Source organism: Poecilia reticulata, linkage group LG16 (assembly GCF_000633615.1).
Source record: "Poecilia reticulata strain Guanapo linkage group LG16, Guppy_female_1.0+MT, whole genome shotgun sequence".
Classification (NCBI taxonomy): Eukaryota; Metazoa; Chordata; class Actinopteri; order Cyprinodontiformes; family Poeciliidae; genus Poecilia; species Poecilia reticulata.
Genome location: NC_024346.1, coordinates 21,697,882 through 21,716,815, shown reverse-complemented (window position 1 = coordinate 21,716,815; position 18,934 = coordinate 21,697,882). Strand labels below are relative to the sequence as shown.

General features: G+C 37.3%; 1 long non-coding RNA gene across 5 annotated transcripts in view; it reads right to left on the bottom strand.

Moving 5' to 3' along the window:
- Positions 1-18,934, bottom strand: part of LOC103478381 (uncharacterized) — a 117,609-nt gene that overhangs the window by 19,811 nt on the left and 78,864 nt on the right. For 4 of the 5 annotated variants that reach the window (XR_001777396.1, XR_001777393.1, XR_001777394.1 and 1 more), the window contains 2 exons: positions 12,010-12,111; positions 5,338-5,400 (listed from right to left, as the gene is read on the bottom strand). This is a non-coding gene — a long non-coding RNA (uncharacterized LOC103478381). Of the gene's footprint in view, positions 1-600; positions 672-5,337; positions 5,401-12,009; positions 12,112-18,934 lie in introns of those variants that run through there. The other variant, XR_001777397.1, reaches the window with a different exon arrangement.

Below are 18,934 nucleotides of genomic sequence, written 5' to 3'. Positions count from 1 at the left end.
CAATTAACTTAAGCAGGAAAAATGTGCCAATTTAGCCCCAATTTCCTCCTTACAGCATCAGATTTTGTTTCAAATGTGTATTTTTTAGCATAATCTCGAGACGTGCCATTTTCCCTGCCAAAAGCATCTCCATATCAACAAGGATGCCCCAATTTGCTGATTTTTGAAGTACATCCCAATTCAGTGCTTAAAACATTTCATTTCAGCGACTATATTTGGTTCCAGTCTGGCTACGTTCTGGCACGAAAAAACTGTTTTGGCGAAGGAGCGAAGCTTTGCCATTTAAGGCACATTACAGTTGCTAGCTATACAATCATACATTTGAAATAAATCACAGCTTTTAAAAACAAACTAGTATCAAAACAAAAAATGATTTTAAAAAGAAGATTTTATTTAGTAAGGATAGTAAATGTAGAAAAAGAAAGGTTGTTTCTTTTAAAATATTGCAATAATAGATTACAATACTGTTTAATTACAATTAATGCAGAGGAAGTCTTGTGATGAACAGACAGCCCTGTGAGGAATATGTGCTCTGTATCTATGTGCAGCAACACAGATCTACAGAGCAAACATGCATCCTGAATGATCTGGTGATGGTCTGTCTGTATTGTATGATGGACGATCACACCGAGAGCGCATTCCAGATCCACAAGCTCAGGCGACAAACAGGTCTGGGGAAAAAAATTTATTCAAAGATCTGAAGCAGTCAAAAAGCAAAAACAACCTGGGACAGAATAACAGACTTATTTTGTACTCTGGGGTGATGTTTTCTTTCTCTAACGACTTGACAAAAAAAAAAAAAAAATTATGTGACTAGCAGCAGCAGAGATATGCAAAGCCGGTGATTAATTTAAAATAATGAAAGAGCAGTGTGTGGGAATACATTGAAAAAAAAATGAAAAGCAGAAATCTCTTTTATTACGGATTGTCAGAACCATTTAGTCTAGGTAGTTTTAATTGGAAATCAGAAACTAGGAGTTGAATTGTTTATCTTAAATACAGTCAGTCTCTAGCCATCTATCTAGACTCCACAAAAATCATTCAATAGAAAGAGAGCGATAGAGACTGAAGTGTCTAACTTTAACAAAGATGTTTAGAATAAGGGGATGATGTGCAGGTAATAACTCTGTTTGAGGACAGTCTAATCATATCAGTTTGTGGCCTTTTAATGTTTTATGACAGACTGCAGTGAGACTGCTAAATGAACACGTCCTGGACCATGTCCGAAAGTTTTCTGTGAGGAGCCGCCACCTAAACGTTTTAATGAGCTCACACCTGTATTTAGCGCAGTCATGGCCTACTCGGTTTACCGAGAATAGATGTTGATGACATAGGTGAGTGGGGTCAAAGAGCCAAGTTGGTGAGAAGGTATGGAGTGGGTGGTCGAGCACAAACTGCACTGCATCACAACTAGTTGTGATGTTTTCTATTTTTAGACACAAACAACTTCTTTAGGCTGGAAAGATGTACAAATAGACTTAAGTTTATAAATTTATGAAGCTTATTGTTAAAAAAAAAAAAAAAAAAAACAATGTAGAAACACTCATTTTGACAAGACACCAGTGTAAATTGTATAAGAGGGAAGCCAGAGACAGCCATCTCACAAACCATTAACGTCTAATAAGTATACAAATGATTGTACTTCAATAAGAAAGGAACCTGCCCTCTTGTATTTCTCAGATTTCTGAACTCTGATTTTGGTAAATCAAAGACACATTTCTAAAGTGGTTTACATCTCTGAATGTACTCATAATTTTACTGTCACTGAAGTGTTACGCTTTCTAATTACAGATTGTAAATTGGGTTCCACACTGGGAACAATTATGTCAGATTTCAGGATGCATACTAAGAATGCCACTTTGAATCAGCATTAAAATGGACTTTCAACAAACATAAGTCCAAACAGGGGCTCTTAAATAAAGATCCACTAAATAAAATCTTTCGCTAAACACTTTGCATTCCCTGAGTCCGCCTTTCTTTGGTTTGCCTATCTAGCTGTTAGCCTTTTATTTCTGGGAGATCTCAATATCTAGTGTTGTCCAAGCTCAAAGGTTTTGAGTTATTTAATGAAGTATTAAAAGATATTCCACCTCTCCACATTGAAATGTGTTTGCCACAGAAATGGATTTAACATTAATGAGATACCGAACAATGAAATGTCTGAGCTGTGACTTTGCGTAGTTCTCCTCTATACATGCCCCTAATGTCTATCATGCTGCCTTTGTCTGTAATTTGCAACAGGGAAGTGGCCTGGTTCATTTACAGTTCACGTTTTCGAAACATTTGTTGATAATTTTGAAGTACTTTGATTTTTATTTGAGAGGCTTGTTGGGGATTTAGGTTTTTTTGTGAATCTTGTGAGCTCATTGTTATGAAGACCTCTCCTGCTGACAAGGCTGCTTTTTAAGCCCCTTTCAAAGATGCACAGCTTTGTATGAACCTGACAACTCACTGAGAGCGTTGAAGCTTTTCAGAGTTTTTGCATGGGTAAAACTGGTGCCGCTGTGAATTCCTGAACTCACTTCAATGGACATGCATGCACAGCAGTGGTTTGTAAACATGACCTCTAGTCACTCCCCAGAGAAAGTAACAAACAGTTTTCTTGGAACGATAAGTTGCTTCTCTGTCTGTAGCACATTTAGCAGCATAGACGTGAGGATGACTGACAGCACTAAGACCTTCTCCCTGGCTCTGATTGCTTGTTTTTGTTGTGCATTTTTGTACAGAAACTTTCCAAATATTCTTTAAATTTGTGGAAATCTGTCACATATACTCACACACCAACATGCGACTGTAACAAATGCATTAAAAGGTGATGCCGGAATGTCGTGCATTTCACCCACATACTTCAAACTTTGAAATCAAGGCTTTTAGGCAATATTGTGCCTGGGTTACAAAAGTGAATAGACGATGCTGAGCAAGGGTCAAAAAGTTGAACTAAAAAGTTAAAATGTGCAAAGGACGTGGAAAATTCAGATTCAGCCTCACTGTGAAGCAAAACAATACATAAGTATCAGATGAGCATGCATCATATGACCCAATGCTCACTGCAACTTTCTGCTGGTTGATATTAATGGAAAGGCTTTTCAGACAGAATGATCTTTAAAAAAAAAAAAAGAAATACAGAGGCCAACAATTTTGCCTTTAGCTCTAAATTAATTTTGAACTCAATTTGAACTGTTACTTAAAAGCCAGTCCACAACTGAAGTTAAAAGAACAAAACCATTTAATTTTCTAAATAAATGCAGTCTGGACAACATGTGGAACTCAGCAGTGACTCTCAGTGTGAGACCGGTAAAACAGCAGTCTATCCAGAAGCTGATTGTACCAGTGTTTTCATTTAATCTTAATAATGAAATTCATTTGTTCCACAAGCTTTAAAATGAGAAAAGGAGGAAAGAAATGGATGATTGTGCATTTCATATTCTCCAGTTTGATACATATGTTGAATTTTGTGTTCCATTTAAAGGACAAATTAAAATGACAAACAGCAGATTAAGAAAGTCATTTAGTTCTGCTTTGGGAACCAAATGAGAGAGAAAAAAAATAATGGTCAGTTTTATGTTTGATTGGGTATTCTCCTTATGAGAAAGATAAAATTAGAGTATTCTTTATCCAACTAGAGTTATGGTTCTGTTCCATTTTAGGGGACATAATGCATCTATGCCTGTGGTATAGATGCATTATTTAGCCATTTTGTAGCACGTTTCTACCATTTACTTCCTTAAAGGCCATCAGTTAAAATGAAAACAGGATTAAGCCAAACTGTGGATAATATTTAAATTAATCTGTAAACTGACACTCAGATGGAAATGATTGGGAGACGCAATACAACAGTTGAAGGACATTTTGTATCACTTTTTCAACTGTTTTCAGTGGTGTGGAGGGATTTAGCAAAAGGCATTTATGTTTAACATCATGACCCAAATTGAGAAAATTGTATGAAAAAAAAATGAAAAAAAAAAGCAGCAGGCTGCTGAGAATGAAACCACAGCTCAACAAAGAGTGGTGATTTCACACTGGAGAGGCCAAACTCAGACACAAATGTATAACACAATGTCCATGCACCCAAGACAAAATGAACGATATCAAAGTTTCCAGCTAAAATTTGAATTCATAAAGTGATAAATATTTGTGCTCCATTTCTGACCAGCAGAACTCAGATTTGAACATGCATGTATTGGCACGTTCCTTTCAACAGAATAGATTGTCCTATATTAATTAGCAAGTCATGCAGTGGTTTTGCTAGTTGCTTCTGATTTGCTTCAGTCTGGAGACGTCTTTACATTGACAGAAGAAACATAAAATATAAAACCGCTTTATGCATTTTCTTAACTTGATTCTTCTAAGCAACCTCTGTACTCTGGCTGTGTCGTGAGCCGTCTTGTTTCCTCATCTTTTTAGTTTTGGGTTGACTTCCTTTAGATTTAATATTATAATTGTTTTAATCATCCTGGTCAAAATATGTTTTCAACACTCAAATTCCATTTGTGAAGAGACCGTTTCACCTTTTCACCTGTTTCCTTCAAAAGTTCAAGAAAGTCTCGAGTTTATAAGATCTTTGGGGGAAAAATGCTTACGGTTTCCATTTCTGTTGTCAATAAGTGGCCACGCATTCCCTTTGAATGTTCATTTTCAACAATAAACCAACTGATACTGATAATCCAAATTATTTGTATTTGTACAGAATTCACTGTTTTTTTGTGGTAAACATAGATTTTAAAATAACCAACTTCCTTTGAAAAACAATGAGAACTCCATGTTCTTTTCATTTAATAGTTTGTAAAAGCTATAGCTTTTTTTGTGTCTCATATATAAAGAACTATAGCCTTCCAACTTCTTGCCAAATAAATGTCTAGTAAAATCAGATACACGTCTCATAGTAATATTTTTATTAGTATAAGACAAAACAAAAGAAAGCTTCTGATCTTACAAAGTTAACTTTTTTTCTGGTTTATTTCTAAAATAAAAGATGAAAGTTGAAGGCATTTCACATTTAATTTCATTCAGAAAGTACTGGTATTATTTCCCTACCTATTCTTACAGCCAAGAGTTCCAACAATGACTCAAATTAAAACTCCCATTAATCCGACAATGTAATCCCTCGACTGCATGAAGCGGCCTTTTCAGACACAGTGTGGATTAGGGAACACTGAGACGCTGTGTTGGTGGTCACCGATGTATAACACCTCATAAAGATAATATGTGTGTGTGCGCGTTTCTGTGTTTCCTGCCTCGGTGGTGGTCAGCGCTGTGTAGTGCCGAGGGCTTACGTGTGTGGGCGGATGAGGGCACTGTACATGTGGATAATGTGATTCTTTTCCTCTTTGTGGTTACCTGGTGAAGAGGAAAATCCCTGTGAGGTGGTCTTCTGCCAACGTGGGCCACAATGACAGGGGCCTGTAACAGAGGAACCGGTTAATTATTAAAAAGTGGCCAGTTTGTGATTTGAAGTTTGCAAGAGTACACTTTAGCCGTTTTCGCACTGCAAGGAACGGAACGGTACGGAATGGAACGGGTTCAAAGTAGGGCCGACCGTGTTTGCATTAGAACTTCCGACCGGTTCCTCCCGGCCCCTTGGAACCACAAGAGATGTGGTTCCAATTGGGCCGGCCAAGCGGTGCTGCTTAGAATCAGCAGCTGATTGGTTTAGAGTCAGCCGTTGGTGGTTTTGCAGTCAGCCGTGGATCGGGTCCAGCTAGCTCTCACTAAACTGTTCTTACTGTATTTTGTAAGGAGTGCTCTTTTTAATATTTTTATTATTATTTTTAATTTGCGATGAATTCCCCTCAATATTCTTCTGTTACCTGATGAGGTAATTTTTTTCCTCCACTTACTGGCTGATGAACGAGTACAGAATGAGCTAGAACGGTCAACGAGGAAAGAGAAAGTTTTCCGTTGCATCTCTGAGGAAAAGGCTTCGCCCGCTACATCGAAACCATTGCTTAGTTTCAAAAATAATGATGTCAGGTACAGCTCCGATGGCGCCCTCAGTTATATGCAAACACAACAGGGCTGCAGTGCGGGTGGAACCGGGTCGAAGCGTGCCGTTCCGTACGTTCCATTCCATTCCTTGCAGTGCGAAAACGGCTTTTGTCACAAGTTGTTTCACTTTTGTTTTTTTGTTCTCCATTCCTTCACTTTACTGTGTCGATCAATATGTAAACATTGTTTTTTCATGTGGCATCTAAAGAAATGAGAAGATAGCTCAACTTTTTTTTTTTTTTACCAAATCTCTTTCTTTGAAGTAATCAAAAAGGAAAACTTGAATGGCTGCTCGATTACATGGTAGACAGTGATACTAAACTGAAAAATATCTCTGCTGTTTATAATTCAAAAACCTATGTAGCCACAGATGATCATAAAAATGAATCTGCTTTTTAGTAATAGATTATACTTGCTAGAAATGTGCATAGCTCTGTCTTTTTTTTGTTTGTTTGTTTGTTTTCTTTTGTTTTGGTGGTCAACAAACGGCTGGCAAGGAGGTTTACAAAGGGATGAGATTACTTGTTGGGGGACTTTTGATTTTTGAGTCTTTTAAAACAATTGTATCTAAGAGACTAAAGCCCTACGTTTTTGAATTACCACAATTGGCAAACATTTAAATGTCTTGCACATATGCGTGGTTACTGAATGACACTAATTTTAAAATTAGCTATAGTTGCCAACTCTTTACTGCTGTACAGAAAATGACAGGTGCAACGAGCTGGCCCTATTGCTCTATTGAACAATTCCATATGTTCAATAGACTTATCACTTTGAAGCTGATTAAACTATATGGCCCTGGACATTTTGTATCCGCTTTGTATTACGTCATATTTAAAGGGGAACAAAACCATAAAGGGGCAATCAGCTGGTTTGATCATATTTAAACACATAAAATCAAGTTACGAAACTTATTTTCAGTGGTCGGTTACTATGCAAAACTGATTACCTAACAACTATTGCTATGGCAATTGCATTGTCAAATGGCTCCACCTCTGGAATCGATAAGCATCTAGTCATATGCATTTGTGAGAAGTTTTATGCTTTTATCTCCTTAGATACAAACCATAGCAAAATCTGAAATCTAAGATGTATTTGCATTGAGAGAGGTTTGTGCAAACTGGGAGGAGGGGTATAAAAAGTTAATGTTCTGCTGGATTAGGAATGACATTAAAGGACAGGTCAATGCCCTATAAACAATATTGGATTATAGGAGGTTTTTTTTTTTCCTTGTCAAATTCAAATTATTTGTCTTTTCATGTCTGTTAACTAGTAATGCGACTCCCATTTACATAGAGTTGATGCTGGAGCATTACATACCACCAGTGTATCTTCTGACGCCACAGAAAACAAGCAATAATGTAAACATTTAATGGAGCTGGATCAGAGTTAGAAGGTGACTTTAGTGTGTTTGTAATTACTTCTACAACTCCCAGCTGCATTTCACATCTCGTACAAACCTGCCTGTACAAACAGTTTATCTTGTTTAAGTTAACTACTTATGAATTTTATGGTAGATCATCAATATCTTTGTGCTCATTCTACACCTCTTGCAACCATTTCTCCTTAAGAAAATCTGGTTTTAATGTTTCCCATGTGCTCGCAAAACTAAAGAAAATCTTGTTCTATCAGGACAGGATAAATTTACCAAAAACATATGGACAGGCACGCACAGAGCATCAGGTACTTTGCTGAGCAAAAATCTCCCAATCTCCTCAATCTATGCGATTCATTACTTTTTTTCCCATGGCAGCCATTACAAATGCATTCTTTCCCAGCTCATGTCTGGACTGCCAGCTTTCATCCTGCTGTGGTTATTTCATTTCTTTCTTATCATATCGCATCGTCTGTTTAATCACCGCTATTCCAAATTGGATTTTTAAGTTTGTGCAAGAGAAATAACCAACGTTGCTGTGTGTCTTTATCCATTTAAGAAAATTCTAAATATAAAAAGACATCACCAGATTTAAACTTGAGTGATAAGTTGTTAATTGGCAGATTTGAAAAAGAAAAAAAAAATTATTGTTCAAATGGCAAATTTCAGAAGAAATATATAGTAATTATATCTTAGAGTGTGTCCAGCACTGCAACACAAACATAGAAAGATTATATAAATATGTTACTGATACGTCAGCAGACTTTTCCGGAGAAGTCCTAAAGTGTAAAATAAAACTGTGTGCCAAAAAAAAATATCATTGTTAAATTAATTAGGTTGCTTAATAAGTCAAGACCCTCATTCATCCATACCTTTTAAAAACTGATCTATTAATTCTTTGGCCCAATTTCCCTCTTCAAACCATCCCGCTCTCTCTAGCACCTTTCCGTATCTTCTTTCCCCTTGCCATTTCTCTCTTTATCTCACATCCCAATTTCAACTAATGAGCCCATGCACAACAAAAAAAAGGAAAAAACTATACCAAATCACAAACACCACGAGAGGAAGAAATAGGTGCAGCGCTTAGTCTGTTTGTTAAAGGATTCATCATGCGAGCTGTTTTCAATAAATAATAAATGCAAACGGCAACTTTTGTCTGCAGACGAGACTTTCAGATATGAATTATGCATTGTTATTCTTGGATAGGGCAATACAGGGACAGGATGGGGGTGTATGTATGCGTGCGTGTTTGTTTGAAAATGTGTGGCGCACATATCCTTGAAACACACTGTGAACACTGCTACTGAGGCTTACAGTCAAGGCATTTATGAGGATACAAGTTACTGTGATTAGTCTGCTAAAGATCCTATTCTGTTGCACTGACATGTGTGGTCTGTGTGCTCAGTTTAGCTCAGTTTGCACTTAACTAAAAATGAATGTCTTTGGTAAACTATTATTAGTAGCATATTGCCTTACAATTAAGTATCTTTAGTAGTTATTTAATCAAGAACAGGATATGTTTGTGTTCATCCAACTTGTCCTTTGTGTAGGAGTGTGAGCACATTTTGTGTGTTTTTTTTTCTGCTTTTGCCAACTTTGTAATCATTATGACAACAATGGAAGCCGCGTTCCCTGTAGACGGGGGGAAGAATCCACCAGAAATGCTAAAATATATGTGTAACTTTTGTTCTCCTCCCTGTTCCTCATCTGTAGTCTGCATGAAAAACGTTGATTGAAAATCAGCAAAAAAGGAGAACAATTACAAAGAGCGGCACCCGTGACGGCAATCATCACTGATCTCCGCTGTCATTTTTCTCTATGGTAAATAATTCATCAAAAGAAACAAAGGGGAAACAAATATGCAAATAAACCACCCAAAAAAAAAAGGGGGCCAGCAACATTGGCCTGCCACCACAAGGGAGGAATGAGAGTGGCTGATTATTATGGCAGGTTATGACTGTGATGAATTTGAATTTCTCTTGTTTCATCTACCTTGACAGAACTGAAGTCACACAGACACAGAGGGGAAAAAGGAGAAAAAAAACTGGAGGGATTTGAGGGTTTGATTGAGGAGGGGAAGGAGAGACGGATAGAGGGATTAAAGACAAGGGGAATGGAAGATTGTGGGAGGTGGGGGCAGTGAAAAGGGGTAGTAGACATCGGAGGGAAGAAGAAAGAGATTTGGGAGGGGATGGGAGAAAAGAAGGGAGGGATGCTCACAGGGTGTATTCGACAGCGCTGTGAAAGGTAGCCATCAAGGGCTTTGATGAAAAGTGCAGGCCTTCTAAGGCATAGGAGTGACAGCATATGATTTGGTCAAAGCATGAAGCCTTTCAAAGGCAGACATTCTCACTCCTATTCATTCCTCTCAGGTTGGATATGACTTTTGGGGCTTAGCTCTGGAAAAATTTCCAAATTGGTTTGACAGATTGGCCATATGTGGTATTGTCCCTGTGACTTAACAGACAGTAGACTGACTAGAGATGTAGACATCTCGAAATGAAGAGAGGATTATGGGCTGTGCAGTGTCTCAAAAAAAAAACTGTCCCGGATCAGTTGGTATAGCCGGTGACTATTTTGCTGAAGGAGGTTGCATAAAATATAGAGTGGTGGATTTTGATTCCGCGAACAAATCTGCACCAACAGTATACATGGATAAGAAGGCATACATTTAAACTGCAATTTCACTAAATAAATAAATAAATAAATAAATAAATAAATAAATAAATAAATAAATAAATAAATAAATCAAAAATTAAGTTTCCGAAATCGCACAGACAAAAAAACTTAATCTGGTTTTAGTGTATTTAGTCTGATGACAGAACAGTGACAAGAATTGAGTTTATCACATTTAAATGTGAGGGCAGATAAATGAATTTTGCCACACAAGCAATGATGGATACTGCCTTGGATGCTGAAGCTAAAGCAAATGATACAAATACTGACTATATTCAGTGCTTTACCAGAACAAATCTGTTTATTTTACTTACAGTTCAGAAAACATTTTCAAAGACATCCTGAAATGAAAAAGCCACTGTGACTATGTGTTTGTTTTCTTAGATCAAAGTTTTAACCCTGTAACCAGTTTGCAAGCTTTCTGTTGCAAAAGGGACAGATTTTACAACTTTAGAGTTGTTAACAATCACAGACTGACATTTACATTTACAGGTCAGTCATAACAGGAAGGATCAGCAAGCCTGCCTGATGATGACTGTGTCATTTTGCTGCACACACATAAGTACATTATATTTGAAATAGCCTGCAATTTCATACACCTACACACACATAAATGGACATGCATAATCACAATACCGCTCTCACATGTGAAAGCATGTATGTGCACAAAACTGAAAACATATGCCTGCGGCACTCTTGTCTGATAACGCCGTCTATCCCGCTCTCACTTTCTCTCTCCCTTTCTCTCACACACACCCACACAGAGAGATAATAGTATCTAATTTAGGCTCTGTAGAGTTCTCCAGAGGACTACACTTCATCAGGAATATACTGGTGACCTACATACTACAGTAGGGACAGAGGCGCACACCAGCATAATAATTGCATACGTTTCCACACTCAAACACAAATCTACAGCACATGGATCTGCATACACACACAACATTGGGTCTGTACAGCTTGGGTGTTACTGTGACAGCAGGAGACACTTAATTCAAACAGGACAGGTTGTATATATATATATATATATATATATATATATATATATATATATATATATACATATATATATATAAGATACAAAATACTTAAAACCAGTTTTGCCAATGGCTCTGACTAGTAGATCATAGGTTCAATGATCAATTAACTACCAATGAATGTACTACAAGGACTTTGAGAAAGTAGAAGTCTAGTTTATCAGATCAAATCAAATGCTGAAAAGTAGACGTCCACTTTATGGTAATATTACCTCTTAGCTTCTGAAACTACAAAATAACTCATTGATTGCTAAATTTACATATGCATAAAAAATTTTAAAAAAAACTTTATTCTTAAACACGGTTTTGAGTTTTTTGTTACAGCCAACACATTTTTAATGACAATGTCTAGATATTTGTATGTCCTGGTTACAGATCATTATCCAATGTATACTGACATGTTTCACTGGGAAGAGAAATAGGCCCGGAGCTAAAAGCTAAATTTGGGTCTTGATTCAACCTGGTAAGTTAAACATATTGACCTGTGATACCATGATGTCACCTTTATATCCCTGGGAGAATATTTAAAGTTCCCTCGACAAATGTAATTGGTAAAAAAATGTCACATTTATTTTGTAGAAACAGTTTTTTTGCCAATAAATTGGGCAATTGTGCTTTATATTAAAACAATTGCTGGGGTTTTTACCCACTGAAATACTCTTAACATTGTTTTGTTTTGTTTTTTTTACATTCTGAAATTATGCCACGATAATAAAATCTTAAACTTTTTGCTTGAAAATCTACTTAAATTAAGTCTTGTACTTTTTTTTATTTTGTAACATAAAAGAAGCAAAAAAATAAAAAAAGAATAATATGTATCCTTTTTGAATATGCATCTTTTTGTGAGCAATTATGTGGTTGTAGGTTGTAGCTTTTCTAAGCTTCTCTTCAGACAGTATCAGCACTAAGTTTCTGGGTGGGGAAAACTGGAATTACCGTATCATTGCTTTATAATGCATTCAACTGGCACCAAGAAGACATCATCCATCATTCATGGGCATCATCTGTCAGCTTTCTGGTCCACTAAATGTCCAAGACCTGAGGCAGAATTGCAAAGAAAAAAAAATCCAGTTAGCACACCAGAAGGCCTGACTCATGCACAATTATCAAATGCTAAGAAAAAGATTCAATTCAAGTTGATGGCAAAGTGTTTTACTGAAACCGGAAGCATTATATAACACTGAACATATAAAGTGAATGTGAAACTAGGCACATCTTGAAAGGAGTAAAAAGATAAATAAACTGCAGGTTAATGAGGCATCTGTATATAAAATAAATGTGAATGTTCTGAGAGCAGCAGATTTATAAATGGCTTAAAGATTGTGACTCATACACAATGTTGGTTTGAAGGAGAAGGAACTGAGGTCAGGACCACAACTGATACAGAAATAGACATTTGTACCAGCATGGATACACATGAACTATTTTCATGTTTATGGGTGGTTAGAGAAACTTGGCTTAATGGTAAAGGACTTCACTCATACATAATAGTGTCTTTATTTAGCGTCACAGCTAAAGTAAATAAGCAGATGCTGGATGATCTCCCAAAACTGAAGCCAGGCTTTTTGTCTAGATGATAAACTAACAATAAAAACAAACTCAAATGCTAACGTTTAGTCACAAGTAAACAGCAATGAAAGCAGACGAATGTCTGTTTGGCGTCTTATTACATAGATAACGTAATCAATATTTTAAAAATACTGCCGATTCATTATTTTAAAAAAAGTTAATAAAATCATAGATAAAATCATTTTTTGGTTTCTCTCCCTCTAATGCAGTGGTTCTTAACCTGGGTTCGATCGAACCCCAGGGGTTCGATGAGTCGGTCTCAGGGGTTCGGCGGAGCCTCTGTCACGGAGGTAAAGACACACTTGTGTAAAGTCGTGATGACGCCCCGCTTTGCTATCACTTGCTGCAGAGGATCACGTTACATTGCTTAGCCAATCAGAGCTGCGGAGGAGCCCTGATTGAAGGAGTTCCACTCTCAGCATGGATTTGAACTTTTGTCTTTAATTATTTCAGCGAAACTCACAGTTTTTACCAAATTCTGTAGCTTTCGGTGTGGGGGTGGTAATATAATTACATTACTAAATCAGAATACCGTGAAGTCTTTATTATTTATTATTAATTCTCTTAAGAATGTAGAGCTAATTAAATGACCCAAACAAGACCTTAAAGTGGTTCCAGTTTCTCTCGATGGCCAACCTGTTGAAACTGTGGCAAATTTTAAATACCTTGSGTCGTTCCTGGACAGTCAGCTCAACTTTGCTGAAAACACTGACTATATTTTGAAGAACTGTTCTCAGAGACTCTATCTCTTAAGAAGACTTAGTGATCTTGGGTATGTCTTGAATTTGGGGGAAAAAAATCATTTTATTTATCACTACAGAAGGGTTCAGTGGATGCGCATATGAAACTGGTGGGTTCGGTACCTCAAAAAAGGTTAAGAACCACTGCTCTAATGTATGAAACACATCACAAAACCCTTTTTTGTAGCTCCACTATTTTTAAAGGCTCCAGGGCTTAGTTTGAAATTAAAACTTACTTCAAATAAATTGCTTAAAATATCTGAAGCATAAACTTGGTCACTACTTCAGAGGTGTCGAACTCATTTCCACTTGTCTACATCATGACTGTCTTGTGCCGGTCGGACCAACTTGTATTGATAAAACCTATTAACAAGCCTGTAAAATATTAATAATTAGCTGCCTATGTGTTCGATGAGTACCGTCTACAATTAAAAACATTGAACCTGTTTTCACATTGATGAAATTTGGCAGAATGCAGATTTTTCTTTTACAAATAAATAATGGTTTTATTCATAATTCTTTAGCAAAGAACAACTGAAGCTGGTTTTTAATAATGTTTCTAGAATGTGAATTAATCTTTACATTACAAACACAAACCTCGTTTAAAATTCACTAGTGACTCAAAGCTGAGAGAGTTGTGGCAACAGACTTTTCCAGCCGCATGTCAGCTTTTAAAAATCAACATCTGAGTTTAATCATCATGACGGCTGCTTACACCACAGTGCTGATTATCAACAGAGAAAGAAAATTCAATTCCACATGTTTGTTTCAGGGTTTCACTGCTAAACTGTGTAAAACTCCAAGCTCTGAGAAGTAAATACTTCTCGCAGGTTATCTCGGACATTTTCACAATAAATCTTCTCAGAAACTGATGACTAATAGAGTTAACGTCTTAAAACCGTTTAATTGCAGTGTATGTGCTGAGTGTTTCCACATTTCCACATATCCATTACTTTGTTTTTGAGAACTAAAACTTTCCCAAGTGTGGATCATGCAAAAGATAAAAATTAGATGGGGCATCATAAAGTTAATAGCTTTCTCTTGCATTGTGGGTATAAGCTATAAGAACCCCACAGCTGTTGGTAAATGTGTTAAACTTTAAAGAGCTAGCAGACTGAAAAAGAAATAATCATTATTAAGAATTTTGGTAAAGAAAAAACAAATTTGATTAAAAATTCTGGTGAGTTTTTATTTGACGTTTTCCAAAAAGAGTGTTATTTTTTTTATTTTTATTTTTTATGGACAGGAACAAAAGGCCTATAAAGTTCAGTTTAAACATAAATGCCACTTTGCTGATTATTCTTGGCCACTATTCACAAGAAGTCTGTTTTTACCAAATATTTATACTTAAGTCTGCCAAATAAATTCAAGCACATTTGATCATCTTTGCTTGCATTTTGTTGCTGTATATTTAAGGATTTCAACACTTCCATAGAGAGCTTAAGTACACATCATTTTATTCTTTTCTGTTTACCTCTGTGGACTTTTTTACACAACGCAAATGTGCAACAGCATATTATGAGCGTAGAAGTATAAGAGGCACAGAGAAAAGTGCATGGGATCAGAATTGGACAATGCTCAGCTTGATCTGCCACAACGAGCAACCGACCAGTTGGAAACTAAAAGAATTCAATTTTTTACTGATCAGCAAACGCACTGAGTCTAAGTGCTTCCAGGTCGCAGCTACAACAAAACTCTTTAATGTGGAAGATCTTAATGCAGGGAGGAGACTCAGTTAGTTCTTTCTTTTTCACTAACAGAGGTTTTAAAAAATGAAGTTAAAGAAACCACAGCGATGTAAGAGGCTGTTTCAAAAGAAACCATTTCTTTATGACTTCACAAGATGTTTGTAATTTATTCAGGCTGTGACAAAACAAGAGAGAGCAAGACAAAAGGCAGGTAACAGGAAGGCTGTGGAGTAGAGCAAAATTGATTTGTGTGATCATTTTGATCTCTCAGCTTTATTTCTCATGGACGATCCACAGTTTAAACAGTAAAATCTGTTATTGCGTTTATAAACAGTAAATCAGGTTTTACAGCAGCTGCTCTCTCACACATGCAGTTTTAAGACACCTCTGTTACCAATATATAAAATCATTCATTGAAGCTCAGCAGAAAAAAAACTCTTCATGTATCATGTTGTTCTGAAAGAAAAAACCTGGAATTGGCAAAAATCAGTATTAGCAGGTCAAAAGCTTCACAAAATCCAAAACTCATTTACTAGTCACAAAACCCATTGCATCTTGGTTAAAAGGTGTTATTGGAAATTTTAGAGGACTAAATGTGAAACTCTGACAGATGGCACAGAGTCGGAGGGTAAGTTGAACAAACATTTTGCCACTGTAGAGCTGAGGCACTGTTACGTAAACCAAAATGAAACATTCATCGTCCTACACTAAATCCAATTCACGGATGACCCATATCTTGGATCGGACAAACCCATCTTTACTTCCTTAAACGGAGGACTTTAGTAAGCCTGTATGAAGCTCAAAGAGAACACAAATACAGACCGTGAGGACACAGGGAAAAGAACGACCTTTATTCTCATGAACTTAAAACTAATGCTGTCAAAGCAACTGCAGCTACAGTCAAAGTCTAAGTAGAAATATGAAGTGGGATTGTTGGGGTTGAAGGGAGAAAATGAAGGACAAAGAAGGAGGTACATAGGGAGGAAGAGAGAGGAATGAGAGAAGAAACGGGGATTAGGCAATAAAAAGACAGATGAGATCAAGAGACAGTTCTGACACGCTCAGGCAGCAAACGCTCTCTGTGAGTCTGGGAGCAGCTGAGCGGAGAGCTTACACACCCACACACACACACACGCTCTCATGAACAGTTGTGATGTGGTTTGCTGTAACTTTGTGCCTGACTGGATGTATATATGAGATGTTTGGAAAGGGGCTGCACTGTAGGAAGTTAAGCCAAATCCCCAACACCACACCCCACCAACATGAGGAGAAGGGGGCTTTTAAGGACTTTGAGCTTCTGTTGTGGTTTCTTTAATTCTCTTCCTCTGCTTTTCTTTTTTTCCATCCAACTCTCACTCCATTTCTCTCCTTGCTGTCTGTTTCTCACTCTGCTTCTCACAGGCTGTTTTTCAAGATTTTGCCTCAACCCCATTCGTTCTCTCTCTCTCTCTCTCTCTCTCTCTCTCTCTCTCTCTCTCTCTCTCTCTCTTTCTCTCTCTCTCTCTCATTCTTAACTGGTTTTTCTTTGATTATATGGTGGATTTAAAGAAGCATGTGAAAATGCCGTTAGATTCATAAAGTAATTTCAGTCGAGATAAAGGGAGTATAACAGAAGGTTTAAGGCCTTTGCGCAAATAAACGAGCCACTAAATACCTAATGAAGAAAATCATCAGCTCAGCTTTACAAACAGGCTAAGAACCTGATCTTTAAGGGATGTTAGAGCTCATATACTTTAACGCGATCACATGAGGAGTTCATATAATGCCCGTAATAAGTATAGGAACCTCCTGTAAGACAAACCACATTACTCTGTGATGATGAGGTGGTGGGCTTCATGGAGGTTTGGGGCTTCTGTTGTGGTCGCTTTGTTCTTCATTGCTGTTTTACTTTTTTCTCTTTTTTCAGCAGATGATCACAGGATTCATCATTACTCGGTGTCTTTTACTTGGCTCCCCCCAAATCCCTTCATCTTTGCGCAGAGTCAGATTTCATTGCACTTCAATGACTTAAGTGCGTGCAGTCGGTAGAGCTTCATGTTGGACTTATTTTCTGTGATTACACATCATGCCAGTGGGATATTCCTAGAGTTGTAATGATTATGTTACCTCAGGAGATGATACACAATACTGAGTTCATGAGTGCAATGTCAGATTTTGTTTTTAAAAATCATGACTTGTTCTTTGTAAACACTGTAATCAATGTAGAATACTCTAGTCCAGTGTATTCAAGGGCAGTCTATTATGGTTTTCAAGCTTGTCTCAGTCCAAGGCCATGTTCACACAGCAGGTTTTTATGCTAAATTGTGATTTGAAAGTGGTGAAAACTTCACCAGTCCCAGTTTACTGTAAGTGTTGAAAGCCAGCCCAACCAGAAGACTTTCGTTTGTCAACGATGCAAACACAACAGGGCAACTTAAGATATCCTCTTACTGAAAAATAAAACTCTCCTGCATCCATGTGGGCATTCATCTTTATGAAGTTGCATGCTTAGATACAAACTGCATAGTGCTTCCTAAGATAGATTTTACTTTTTGACAAGAAATACTGTGATGTTTGAAAATCGCTAAATCTTCTCAGACTTGTTATTCCTCAATCCCTTTTAATGATAACACTTGTACAGAACTCAGCCAAACAGTTTTTGACTTTATCACCAACCATGAAGGCCAAAATTTTCGATTCACCACTTGCTCACCCAAGTTTATTTTATCATGCTCAGCGGTATTCACACATAAACATACTTCCGTGACTGCATTTATACACACATGGAGTCCAACAATTAGATTTCTTGTCTGTTTATACACACACAATCAGCCGTCCTGTGAAGCTTCCCCACACCCCACGCTTCTTCTGTTTTTCAAACCTCAAACGCCCACAAGCTGCCTCTTGATTCAATTAAAAGACAGGGAAGTCTGGATTGTGGCATGCACCGAATGTAGAAAAGTGTCCCACATGGGTTGTGTGTGTGTGTGTGTGTGCGTGTGTGTGTGTGTTCGCTTGGGCTGTGTGTGTAGTAACAAGTCCAGAAGGAAAATCCAGACATGCTTTTGCCCAATAACCCTTTCCGGCCCATTTGGGAGACCCCAAAGCTGAGCAGTGCCCATATAAATGCCAACGAGGCTTAAATTCACCTGTTTGTTTCCTGTTCCATCCGGCCGTTTACTTGTGAAGAAAAAGCTAGCATGCTTTAACTTCTCTGCTTGAGGAAGAGGCCGATTCCCGACCTGAAGGTAGATGTCTACCTTTCTACAATTGAGAACTATAACCTAGAACTTAATGTGAACTTAATTAACTTCTGGAAATGAAAAGGTTTGATTTTCGGCTGCCTGAAAGTCAAAGCAGTGGTTGATCCTCCTCCCCCTCCTGTATTTTTCAATGCTCGCAAAGGATCACATTGCCTGAAGACAGTTTAATTCAACAAACGTTATTTATCCCTGCAAACAGATGCCTTGATATCACCACTTTAATTTATTAGTGCAGTTTGAAACGAGGAGCAGTGCTTGTGAACGCTTGTTGTAATTGCAGTCCTAATCAGCTGATCTCTCTTCAGCAAAAGCTGCGAAGGTTAAAAAATTGACAGTGTTAAAGAACAGTTGGAAATGCCATTCATGGATTCGGTGAGAGGCAGTCGGCTCTGATTGCACTGACAGACTTAACCTCTCTCTGATTGCAAAAATAAAAAATAAAAGACTAGGAATAGTCAGTGTCCTGATGGTGACAATCTGCAACAATAACAACAAAACTACTACTACTCCTAAAATATGTTTGTTTGTGTTTTACCCCAAAATGTAACTGAGTAAATGTAATTAGTTACTACCCACTTCTATATTCGACTAAAGCGATTCTTTCCTCTCGTTCAGCAGAAAA